This window comes from Lactuca sativa, chromosome 9, assembly GCF_002870075.4.
Source record: "Lactuca sativa cultivar Salinas chromosome 9, Lsat_Salinas_v11, whole genome shotgun sequence".
In the NCBI taxonomy this organism is placed as follows: Eukaryota; Viridiplantae; Streptophyta; class Magnoliopsida; order Asterales; family Asteraceae; genus Lactuca; species Lactuca sativa.
The window spans coordinates 224,664,629-224,678,647 of record NC_056631.2 but is presented as its reverse complement, the minus strand read 5'-3'; positions in this window follow the sequence as shown (position 1 = coordinate 224,678,647).

Sequence of the window (14,019 nt, the reverse complement as noted above, 5' to 3'; positions counted from 1 at the left end):
GATCATTTCGCATGTGCATCGACTATAGAGAACTCAACAAACTTACCATTAAAAATCGTTATCCTTGCCCTGCATTGACGATTTATTCGATCAACTTCAAGGAGCCAACTACTTCTCAAAGATAGACCTACGATCCGGATATCACCAACTACGAGTGTTAGAGGAGGATGTTCCCAAGACAGCCTTCCGAACTCGTTATGGGCACTACGAGTTTGTAGTGATGTCGTTCAGATTAACTAACGCGCCCGCAGTATTCATGGATCTGATGAATAGGGTGTGTCGTCCTTAGTTGGATCAGTTCGTCATCGTCTTCATTGATGACATACTCATCTACTCTCGAAGTAAGGAGGAACATAGCCAACATCTCCGTAAAATCTTAGAAACATTGTGAGCGGAGAAGCTCTACGCGAAGTTCTCCAAATGTGAATTTTGGATTCGACGAGTCGAATTTTTGGGCCATGTTGTTAGCGAAGAGGGAATACACGTGGACCCTTCCAAAATTAAGGCCATCGAGAACTGGTCAGCACCAAAGACACCTACTGAGATTCATCGATTTCTAGGTCAAGCTGGCTACTATCGCAGGTTCATTCAGAACTTCTCCAGCATAGCGAAACCTCTTACAACCCTGACCCAGAAAGGCGTGGCCTTTGACTAGGAAGAGAAACAGGAAAGAGTGTTCCAAACGCTCAAACGAGCCTTGTGCACCGCCCCGATACTATCCCTCCCCGAAGGGATAGAAGACTTCATTGTCTATTGCGATGCATCCAATCAAGGACTCGGATGTGTTCTGATGCAGCGAGGTAAAGTCATCGCCTATGCCTCAAGATAGCTAAAGACACATGAGGTTAACTACACAACCCACGATCTTGAACTAGGAGCAGTTGTGTTTGCTCTGAAGATCTTGCGACATTACCTGTACGGTACAAAAAGCACGATCTTTACAGACCATAAGAGTCTACAACACATTTTCGACCAGAAAGATCTCAACATGAGACAACGACGGTGGGTCGAGCTACTCAGTGATTACGAGTGCAAAATTCGTTATCATCTGGGTAAAGGCAATGTAGTAGCCGACGCCCTAAGTCGGAAATAATATACTGGTCGTAGAGTCAAATCTTTGACTCTAACTATCCATTCACACATGTCCACGCAAATAAAGGAGGCTCAGCTCAACGCTTTGAAACCTGACAACGTGGCTGGTGAATCCCTTAGAGGGATGGATAAGAACTTGGAAGTCAAGGGTGGCGGAGCCTTGTACCTCATGGATCGGATCTGGACACCGAAACACGGTGGCTTCAGAGACCTGGTCATGACGGAAGCTCACAACACTCGTTATTCCGTCCACCCGGGTTCAGATAAGATGTATCTGGATCTTAAAAAGTTATACTGGTGGCCTAACATGAAAGAAGATATTGCTACCTTCGTGAGTAAATGCCTTACTTGCACAAAGGTCAAGGTCGAATACCAGAAACCCTCCGGCCTCCTACAGCAACCGGAGATACCAGAATGGAAGTGGGACAAGATCACTATGGATTTCATAGCCAAGTTGCCCAAGACGACGGGTGGACTTGATTCCATATGGGTCATCGTCGATAGATTGACCAAGTTTGCACACTTCTTGCCGATCAAGGAAACAGACAAGATGGAGAAACTTACCAGAACGTACATTAGGGAGATCGTAAGGCTGCATGGTGTTCCTTTATCTATCATCTCAGACAGATATAGTAGATTCACTTCGATGTTCTGGCAGTCATTACAAAGTTCCCTAGGAACTAGGCTGAACATGAGTACAGCCTACCATCCACAGACCGACGGGAAAAGCGAGAGAACTATCCAAACCTTAGAAGATATGTTGCATGCCTGTGTGATTGACTTTGGAAGAGCTTGGGATACCCATTTACCCCTTATTGAATATTCCTACAACAACAGTTATCATACGAGCATAAAGGCAGCTCCATTCGAGGCCCTCTATGGCCGAAAGTGCAGATCCCCTCTATGTTGGGATGAAGTGGGTGATACCCAGTTAACTAAGGGATGAGTTCCTGAAAGCACTCTCACGGGTCCGGAGATCATTCGGGAAACGACAGAGAATATCGTTCAAATTCATGAACGGTTGAAAGCCTCTAGAGACCGACAGAAAAGCTACGCTGACAAGCGAAGGAAACCATTGGAATTCCAGGTGGGCGACCGAGTCCTATTGAAGGTCTCACCCTGGAAGGGCTTGATACGCTTTGGAAAGCGTGGGAAGCTCAATCCAAGATACATAGGTCCTTTCGAGATTCTCACGAGAATCGGACCTGTAGCTTACAAACTCAATCTACCGCACGAGCTCAGTAATGTACATCCTACCTTCCACGTGTCAAACTTGAAAAAGTGTCTATCCAACAAGACTCTTGTTATTCCATTCGACGAGATCGAGATCAATGAGAGTCTCAACTTCGTGGAGGAACCAGTAGAGATCATGGACCGAGAGGTCAAGCAAACAAAGCAGAGCCGTATCCCGATAGTGAAGGTGCGCTGGAACGCAAAGCGTGGACCGGAATTCACTTGGGAACATGAGGATCAGATGAAACTGAAATACCCTAACCTTTTCGCTTAGTTATTTGTAACTTCTTAATTGCTTAAATTCTAATTTCGGGACGAAATTCCTTCTAACGGGGGGATGATGTGACAACCCGAAATTTCCATTCTGTACAAACTATATCACTTCGATAGAAGTTATAGCAGTCACAACTAATTTTCAGACTTTTTCGTGTAAGTTTGAGTAATTCAGGGTTTACACTTCAGGAGATACCAAGAGAGTGGATGCACTAGGGTTTAGTGCAACTCTATTATTCCATCACTCTATTATATTAGAGGTCATTTCAGGAATAAAAATATTTTCTTCCAAAAATATCTCAGGACTATAAATAGAATTCTGAACCAAATTCATTCATTATTCACATTTCCAACTAGAGAAAAGCCATTTTCTCTCTCATGGATCTTCGGGTTTTTATACCAAAACATGAGTAACTCTTTCTAGTAGTGTTAGAAAGCTTTATATGTAGTTATAACATGATTTAGAAGGCTAAATCACTAGATTTAGGAGTTTACTCCCCAAGGTGTTCTTGGGCGGTAAACTCCCGAAACGAAGCCTAGACTGTCCCCCGTGATATCCAACTGCCTTGGACTTGTATAGGAGTGTGTTAGGGACATGAAATCAAGCAAGAACCACCCAAGTTTGGGAGTTCACGGCCCAAGAGTTTCTTAGGCCGTAAACTCCAAAATCATACTCAAAGTGGTGCTTTCAAGGCACCTAAGGCCTTAGGCTTTTACCTAGACTTGTTCCCAAAATATCAAGGGCCTTAAACACATCAAAATCACCTTCCAAAGTGAGTTTACGGCCAAGACATGGTTCTTGGGCCGTAAACATGAATGAAGGGCACCAAAGTGTGCCAAATGCCTTCATATGCTTTAGGTAAAAGTCTAGAACCTATCCTTCATATGCAAGAGACTTGAAAACAACAAAAACACCATTCCAAGGGAGTTTACGGCCATAAACTCTAAGTGTGATGGTATATGGGGAGTAAACTCATATATGGGGTCCTTTGGAACCCTAAACACAAGTGCCTTGTCCCACAATAGCTTAGATGCAATCCTTAGGACTTAAAACACTTATATAAAGTGTTTATTATGTCTAGGATGTCTTAACTTTATAAATTAGTAATTTGAGACTAATTGAGTGCATATATGTGTGATTATATGTTCATTAGGATCATAGTGTGTGTACAAGTCCTCACTTGACACCTAGCAATCCTACACCGTCCAGTTCATCCGAACCACCAACTACAGGTGAGTTCATACCCCTTAATCAATGTTTTAAATGATTTTAAACGTTTTAACGGGGAGGATACAAGTAGAAAACAATATGTTATTAAATCAATCTTATGTACTTTATAACTGTGTTTTCACTCAGTAGATTTCACATATTTCAAAAGGTGACACATGAAGTGGTTTTCTATCTTAAAATACCTTGATAACAAAAGTATTAGTTTTGAAATGTTTATTAAAATGACATCAAGTCATTCTTAATTATTGTTCAAAACTCCTAGATATCTTGCAAAACCATTATTTTACCTTCTTGAATCAAACTATACTTATGCGCATATGTTCATTTATATGTTAGAGATTATAGTTTTCACCCTTCATTTAGTTCCAAGACTCTTGGGTAGCAAGAGTGCATAAACCTACGCAAACAACCAATTACCTTCCAGTTAACTATCATAGGGATATTTAGAAGATATCAAACATTATTACTACTACAAGGAATCACACAAGAGTCAGTTCATTCATGAGTCTATACCAATACCTTACATGATACATGAGTACACGTACTTAGGAATACATGATACATGAATATGTTTACATATACTTACCTGTTACATGAACACACTTACATGAATACCATACAGGAACACTTCTACATAGGTGCATTATCATGTATTTACTTACCTGGATATTTGTACTTAGAACTACAAGGATGATTTATTAGTACTTACTGTGTAAATTATCTTTCCTATCCCGGTTCAATGGGATATCTCGGCGGGGCTTACCATTCCGAACCCCACTGATTAGCACCAGTGGTCGATGAATGTCTACCGATGTCTAAGGTTGTTACTTATTTAGTAGTCAGTGGCGGGACTAACCATCCCTCTGTCCAACTGTTGCAACAGTGGATGAGATGTGAATCTTCGGAGGATCATTAGGTTAACGATCTGTATTAAGAGATCGATATCGGGACTAACCCTCCCTCCACCCTACTGCCACTACGGAGGATGAGGGGACACTCTTCGGATGTCCATAGGGTCTATCTTTCGCTTCGGCGATGTCGTGTTAATCCTGGTCACCCAGGGATAACACTTACATGATTATATTTTTCCTACTTTACTTTATTTTGTGATATATTCACATAAACGATGAGTTAGACTAAGCACTTTTAGTACTAGTCAATAGAAAGGAAAAACTATCATTTTACTTACAAAACATTCGGGTCTTGGTAGAAGACTACATAGTCATAACAAAACATTCAGGTCTTAGTAGAAGACTACATCTCCAACTGATAGAAAATAAGGGATTTTCTAGGGCTTTTCATACTTACATCAACATTTTCATTTAAAGGTTTACATGGCCTTCATAACAGATTTTCTTAGGCAAGACAATGACACTTAATTACTTATGAATTCACCAGCTTCAAAGCTGATACTCTCTTTCAAAATAACTTGTATTCTCAGGTCAACAGTAGACAGGTACGATGGCCAGGTTTTTAAGAAGACGGAGCACACAAGTGTCGTCTTTTATTTTGATTGTATATTTTTGGTGTCTTACTACAATGAAAGAACACACATGTATTAAAACTTTACTTATAATGCAATGGATGATGTTGTTGCTTGTTTATTATATTACACTGTTGTGATACTATACATGACGTCCTCCACCCCTGAACGTTTCCACCGTTCGTGGTTTTGGGGTGTGACAAAATAGTATGTCCTAAATTTGTCACAATTTTTCGTGTTTAAGTGGACAACAATACCGACGATCGACCAGACAAAGATGTGAATATGAAAGGTACCGACAAGTGGATAAAGGCTGTCTAAAAACTTTGATCCCAAATCACTCTTAAAGTTAGATATCATTGTTATTTTTGTTAAATTTGTCATACTTTCTTCTAATTTAAATATTAGGGGAGAATTAAAAATTAAAAATAATGAAAATAAAAAAAATCAAAAATCAAAGAAAAATCAGAAGAATTAATAATCCAAAAATAGTTTTATTTCTTTTTTATTTCTTGTTCAGAAAAATCAAAAATCCAAAAATATTTTTGTTTCTGTTTTAATTTGTGTGCTAAGTTTTCTTTTAGTTTTGTTTTTTCTTGAAAAGTGATTTCAGATATGGATACGACTCATGGAGTTTGTGTTGAAGATTTCTGAGCCAAAGCCTCGTCCGTGAGCATCGAAGAATTCGCATTCGAAGGAGCAAGAAATGAAGATTATTCTTTCAACATTCAATCCTTCAACCCTAGAAGCAAGGTGAAGCTGCAATTGAAGATTATGTGACGGATTGCATTGAAGCCTCCTCAATCAGTTTGTTGCTATCTTTGTACCTGCTGAAGTGATCCAGAAGATTTGTTCTCTCTGATGTTCTCTCTGAAGATTCTCAAGCTGAAAGCACTATCTTTCAAGAATCAGTACGTCAAGCCTCCTCACCCAACGTGCGTTCAATGCCAAATTCTGAAGAAATGCCCAACTGCTCAAGATGAAATCATTCATTGAAGATTCATCAAGTTCATCTTGAAGTCGTGAAGAATTTGAAGATTAATGCTAAAGCCAAGTCCCCAATGAAGATTATCAAGAAAGCCAGCTACTTTTTAGGGGGAGCTTGTTGGGTCATTTAAGAAAAGAAAAGAAATCTATAAACCAAGGGGGAGATTGTTGGGTCAATATTATGGTTTATACTTTGCTTTTCTAAGAAATTTTATTTTTCTGTAATATTTATGGAGTTTACGGTGATGTTTACGGTTGAGTTTACGGCCGTAAACACCTTACGGCCGTAAACCCATTTACGGCCCATGTCCACCAAGCCCATATTCTCCAAGTATAAATATAGGTGTTAGGGTGAGGAGTAGAGATGGATAAACCCTAGAGATTGTACGGCCAAGAGAGAGAGAGGAAGAGAGAGCATATTGTGTGAAAGAATCTATTGTAAGGAATTTCATTCATATCATCAATACAATCAAGATTCTTAATATTCTTCTTCTCCTTCTCTTCTTATTGTGATCTGGCATCATCCGTTTGATTGGGATTCCGCACCATCAAACGGATCTGATTGATACACAGGCAAATTAGGGACTTACATTTAGAAATGACAGGAGTTTTTGTTACAGTAGTTGCCCCCATATTAGATACGTTGACATTCACTGTGGGGTTAGGAATGGTAGGGGTTGTGGATTCTGTAAGGATTGGAGATGATAGAGGAGCTGTGGAAATAGGAATGGAAGTAATGGGAGGTGGTGGCGGTAAAGTTGTTTCTTGATCTGTGGCTGGTGGAGTAATAATAGGAACAGAGATAGGGATGGTCTGTTTCGGTGATTAAGGTGGTGTTGGAACTCTGTTGTGATTGGAAGATTCGGTTGGAGTAGGTGAACGGGGAGGAGTGTTCCCCCTTGGGGAGTCATGATGACTTTCCTCTTCTTCATTGTCATCGTCATGTTCTGAGCGTGGAGGAGTGGGAATCTAAGACCTTCGTGCCATCTTCTTTATCTTCTTTTTCTTTTGTTGAGAAGAATCCCCTTCACCAGTCTTGTGTTTCGTGGACTTGGAGGACATAGACTTTCCTTCCTCAGTGGGTTCTTTCTTGGAGATTCTCTTCCCTTGGTTGTTAGGCGTGTCCACTGCATCCAGAGCAGCCTGCTGTTCTAGAGAAAGAACTCTCGGTCCAATGGGAGGAAGTTTCTGATATTTAGCCATAACATTGCTTCGGTCTGTAACACCCCTATACATGGACTCAGGAATTGATCCATTGTGAGGAAAATTAAGTGGATCTGAAAGAATGATCTTCTTTATGTGGAAGGTAGCGATAGAGGCAAGTAGAGCGTCCTTCATAACTAGAATCTCCAAAGAATTGATCGCTTTCCTCGTAATAAGAGTCCAAAATCTTCCACAAGATACTTCAGAATGCCTCGTTGATGTGTTGAGGCTCTACACCACCTAAGACCAGATTATTGACCCATAATCAAGATTGATCCCGTTGTAAAGTCCATAAAGAAGGGTAAGGAAACCCTTGTTGGTGTCGTCTGAACCACCACTTTGTTCTGCTAGACCCTTAATGAGTAGAGTGAGCAATCCATTCCATTGAGACGGTAAACATGACTTCTTGACTTTGGTAATGGTGGTTAGCACATCGGTATACCCCATCTCATAAAGCATTGAGAACAGTTGAGTCGTCGTAATAAAATTTGACGAGATAACTGAGGAATCGACAGCAATATTCAAAATCGAACAAAACTTCACCTTCGAAACAGATGCCTTCTTATCGTGGATGACAAAGTAGATGCGTTCTTTGTTTTTGTCATATGTTGCAGTGGAATAAACTTGAGACAAGAGCGACATTGGGACGGCTTCAACCTGTGTTAGGGCTAACACCAGCGGTGAGTACTTCAAACATTCTACTACTTGCAACATATATGCATCATACAAAAACGGATTAAGTTCGATGATCATATTTTGATTGGCTTTGACTGAAAGAAATGTTGATGAAGCAGTCTGATCATGAACGAATGAAGAAGTCGCCATTGTTGATCGAAGAAGGAAGATGAACAGTGTATACTTGTCTTGTAAGTTTGAGAGAATTTGTTGCTGGTAAAAGACAAATAAAACGGGAAACCCTTTATATACCATTTCCAGGAGAGAGAAAAATCATGATGATAATGACGTGATCTCTGAAACGTCGCCTGAAAAAGCGCGATGTGACAGTGTGGTTACTCCCAGGTATACGTCAGCATGCATGGGTATAGAGACCGTTACGCGCCTAAAGCTTATCTTCAATCGTCGTTTGAAATTCCATGATAACCCCTTGTTTGTCTCCAATAGAGAAAACAAAATTCAAACCAATCAGTAACCAGGATGTGGGAAAATTGAAATTATCGTGCATTAGTGTGACAAAGATAAAGAAATAAAGCAAATGTGTATGGGATGTGAGTGATATCTCATCATAAGACAGAAAGCAAGGGATTCCGGGCAAGAATCACTTCCTTCAAAGTCAAGAGAGACTTGAAGTGCTTGGGTGGTTTCCCGAAAAATATGATCAACTGTTTGTTAATAAACATTGAAAGGCTTCTTTTAATTATAAGGCTTAGGGTAGCTTATCTTTAACCGAATTTCGAGTCTTAACATAAGACCGAACGTTGGAAGAAGTACTTGTGAGACCGATGTGGTCTGTTAAACAAGTAGGTGGGATATAAGTTTGAGTGACAAATAAAGTAATAGAAATCTCAAAAACAAAATAAACTGGGTCTTTTGGGGAAGAAAAGCCTTGGTGTTAGACAATTTCATAAAAGACCACGCAAAAATAAAAAGAGATTTCATTAGGTAACCAGTATGTTCTTGAATAATTAATTCACCGTCAATTCATTATTGGTGTTGGATAATGGGTTTCACTGTAACGCCTGTGTTTCCGAGCTTGCCATTTTTAGCGATGTAATAGTCTAAGTTAACCTTTGTAACCCGTTTTGAAATAATAGAAGTGTATTATTTGAGTATTATGTGTTTTGTGCTTAATTGCTTAATTATGTGGGTTGATTAATTAAGAATAAAAATAAGCGTCAAAATTTAAGTGTAAAATAAACTGGATATCTTTGGATAATGTTGTAGTAGTTGAAACGAGGTTTCCGAATATATATAGAACGCCCAAATCTGACTTCGTATGAGGAAGTTATGATTTATTGAAGTTTCGACTTAGCGACGTGTAGCCTGAAATACTCGATTTGAGATCGAGCGGTTTTTAGCCGAAGCAATCTAAACAAGGATCGAAGGTCTCGTTGTTGGTATCGAAGCGATAAAAAGTTAGGCGAGAACGGACGTCAAACGAAGAAGTTATGAATTTATAACGAAGTTTTTCTGTCTCGGCCTATTAAAAATAAATAATAAAAATAAAGTTAAAATTACCCGACGAAGTCTAAACGAAAGTTGTAGACCGTAGTCTCACCTTCGCGTGGATATAAAGAACGTCGAAAACGGAGTTCGTATGAAGAAGATATGAATTTCCGAAGTTTATTAAATAATTTGTATTTAAATTTAATCTTTGATTCGGATGATTATCCGAAGGAGTCACCGATCTGATCCGAAGTACGCCCCGCATACTCGTGTACGTCCCGCGTACACCGAGGAATGTCGACACTCGCACTCGAGCACTTCGGATACGTAAACAGTGACGATTTCGGACCTGTACGCCCCGCGTACTCCGAGGCTCCAGCCTCCTATAAATAGGATGCGAGGGAAGCCGAGTTCTTTTGCTATTTTCTCTCTTCTCTCTCCCGTTTTGCATCGATTTGCGTGCCAGAAATACCCCGAAGCCCCGGTATTATTCTCGAGCCCCGAGGCAAGTCCCGAGATCCCGAAGATCCCGAGAAGTGCGGTTCCCGAGCCGAAGCTCTGCCCGCGAGAAGTTCGATTTTTTGTGAAGATCTTCCAGATCTGCTGAGGATTACTACTTCTGCAAGTCGTAGTGCTGTCCGATCACCTTCTGATCAAGTGAGTGTATACTACCTTTCATAAACACGATAATAATACAAGTATGGTTTGAGTGTATTAAGTATATTGTTGTTTATATGTGTGAATGTGTATTCACTTTCTTCTATCTTATAGATCTGATTATTTCTCTATGAAATATGTGTTATGTGTGTGTGTGTCTCATCTGTTATGTGAAATATGTATTGATTAAAGCATGCTATACAGGTTTTTAAACTATGTATAAAAATGTATATTTTTATCTACTAATATGTTGGGTAGAACATGGGTAGATAGTTGGTGTGTAATAAACAGATGAGATGCCTCGTTGTTGTTTGATTTAGTCATCTAGCGGAGTTTAGATGACGACCACGGACTTTTCTAGACAGTCTTGTGGAAACATTAGCAGGTTCGCCACATGTAGGTGTTAATGAACTTGGGTGTTCATTCGCTGTACTCCATTCCCCTCATGGTTGCCTTATTTGACTTATATTGCTGAGGAACCCCCGAAGCATGTGTTGTCGCCCCGATGAAATATTCTTAGACTAGGTCCTTTATGTTAGTTGTTTTAGGGACATAAAGTGAGAATAACGGGAATGGGTAATTGGGTTATTGTTGGTTGGTGGAAATTAAATATAATTATTTATTGTGGGTTGAAAACCCTATATGCTCACCAGGCTCCCAAGCCTGACCCACTCAGTTTTAATTGTACTACAGGAAGTGGCGCGAGGGCATAAGATGGATGAACCATCAAGTTGTTTTGTTTACAAGTCTGTACATGTATATGTTTGTCGAATGACTTGTAATGTTATCGTTTATGCTCATTGGTCTGTATCGGAACATGACACCTCGAGTTTTGATTATATAATGAAAATACATTTCTTTTATGAAATGCTTTGGTAAACATTGTTTTATCATGTTTTGTTTTTGGGAACAAATTCCGCAACTCTTTCAAATCAAAAGGATTTACTCTGAAATTATTTTAAAAGCATAAATGAAAATCGGTCTTTTCTGGCCGAGATTTTTGGGGATGTCACATTCACTCAGCACATGGTATATGTATCTAAGATCACAAACACAGATGTTGTGTAACCATAAACCTCGGTGGTAAGGACCGAGAGTCTCAAGGGTTACAATGGTGAACCGAAAGTAGATGGAGAATATAAGGGTGCTGGCTATAGAACCGAAAGTACCTTTTGCTAGATAGACGTGACAAAGCAGAAAAACTCTTATCTCATATGAGAAGAGTAAGGTAGCTCTAGACCGAGTAGATGTGATCAGCCTGATTGGGAAGAAACGATAGGTATAGATCGAATCATTAAGGCTTGCTCAAAGTCGTAGAGACTTAGGTCAACATGCAGCAGCATGCTTCTAGGGACCCTTAACTAGTTCGTATTGAAATGAAATATACCTGCCTTAGATCCACATTCTGTTGTATTGGTACTTTTATCACCTAAGAAGAACAAAGAAACACACCACACAAACCAAACAAACAAACAAACGAAACAAACAAAACAAAAAAAAATATTTTTGAAGTTTTGGAATATTCTGAAAAAGAATAAAAACAGAAAGATAAAATATTTTTGGATTTTTGAAATTTTCTGAAAAAGAATAAAAATAGAAAGATAAAATATTTTTGGATTTTTGAAATTTTATGAAAAAGAATAAAAACAGAAAGATAAAATATTTTTGGATTTTTGGAATTTTCTGAAAAACAATAAAAACAAAAAGATAAAAAATAATTAAATTTGAATCGAATTAAGGAAGAAAGAAAAGAATGTACAGGATATACAACTAAAACCTGATCTTAGATGAGTGAAGCGAAATAGACCGAGCGTTCGGTTCATTTCGGTTCCTTAAAATCTTAGAGCCGAAATAGACCGAGCGTTCGGTTCATTTCGGTTCCCGAAAATTACGGAGCCGAGATAGACCGAGCGGTCAGTTCATTTCGGTTCCCTAAAATTCCAGAATCGAAATAGACCGAGCGTTCAGTTCATTTCAGTTCCCGAAAATTATGGAGCCGAAATAGATCGAGTGTTCGCTCCATTTCTCTTGTCTAATTTTTAGTGAGAGATTTGAGGATTTGGTAACGACTCTCCTTCCATTATGCCTAGGCCTTGTAAAATTTTGTTAAAGGTAGCTTCAGGTAAGGCTTTAGTAAAGATGTCAGCCAGTTGATCAGCAAATCGAACAAAGTGTACTTCCACATTCCCATCTTCTACATGATCATTGATGAAATGATATCTAAGTGCAATGTGCTTGGTTTTTGAATGTTGCACTGGATTGTGACAAATCCTAATTGCACTTTCGGAGTCGCAATAGAGAGGGATCTTCTTCATACTTAGCCCATAGTCTCTTAGTTGACTTTGAATCCATACCACTTGTGAAGTGCAAGATGCTGCAGCTATATACTCAGCTTCGGTTGTGGATAGTGAAACACAGGTTTGTTTCTTGGACTGTCAGCTAACAAGTTTCCCGTCAAGAAATTGGCATCCACCTATGGTGCTCTTTCTGTCCAGTCCACATCCTCCTAGATCAGCATCAGAAAAGGCTTGAATGAAGAATCTAGATCTTGCTGGATACCAGAGACCGAGAGATGAGGTTCGCTTCAGATAACGAAAAATATTATTTACTGCCACCATGTGAGGTTCTCTTGGATTGGCTTGAAACCTGGCACAATAACAAACAGAAAACATAATGTCTGGTCTACTAGTTGTTAGATACATAAGGGACCCTATCACTTGACGATACAGTGTTATGTCCACAGCTGGTTTTTCCAGAGATGGAGTTAACTTAGTGCCAAATGCCATAGGAACCTTCGCTTTTGAATCACCCTGCATTCCGAATTTCGTCAGTAAGTTCTTTGTATAGGCCTCCTGGTTGATGAATATACCTTCTGGTCCCTGTCTAATATTTAAACCAAGGAAAAAATTAATTGGACCCATTGCGCTCATTTCAAATTTAGTCTCCATCAACTTCCTGAATTCAGCTGTTAAGCTAGGATTCGTGGAGCCGAAGATGATATCATCAACATAAATCTGAACAATCACCAGATGTTCGCCTTCCTTCTTAGGAAAGAAGGTTGGGTCAACCAAACCTTGCTTAAATTTTGACATTTTCAAAAAGTGAGTTAGTGTTTCATACCAGGCCCTCGGTGCTTGCTTTAATCCATAGACAGCTTTATCTAGCACATAGTAATGATCAGGGTATTTTTCGTTCACAAAACCCGGCGGTTGCTCAACATAGACTGTTTCTTCTAATTCTCCATTCAAGAAAGTGCATTTGACATCTATTTGGAAAACTTCAAAGTTTTTATGAGCAGCATATGCCAAGAAGATTCTAACTGATTCCAACCTAGCTACTGGAGCGAAGGTTTCCTCATAATCTATCCCTTCCTCTTGGCAGTATCCTTTCACCACCAACCGAGCCTTGTTGCGAATGATGTTTCCTTCTTTGTCTAATTTATTTCTAAACACCCATTTCAAGCCAACTACAGAAGCATCTTTTGGTGTAGGAATCAACCTCCAAACTCGGTTGCGTTCGAACTCATGGAGCTCATCATGCATTGCCTAAACCCAATCAGAATGATCAAGTGCAGCATTTACAGTTTTCGGCTCAATTTTGGAAATAAACGAGGTAAACATACAAAATTCAACTTTAGAGAATAATGCAGTTTGTTTCACTTTCAGTTGAGAACGAGTAAGAACTTTTTCAGAAGATTCACCAATGATATGTGCCTTGGGATGGTCCTTTGTCCATT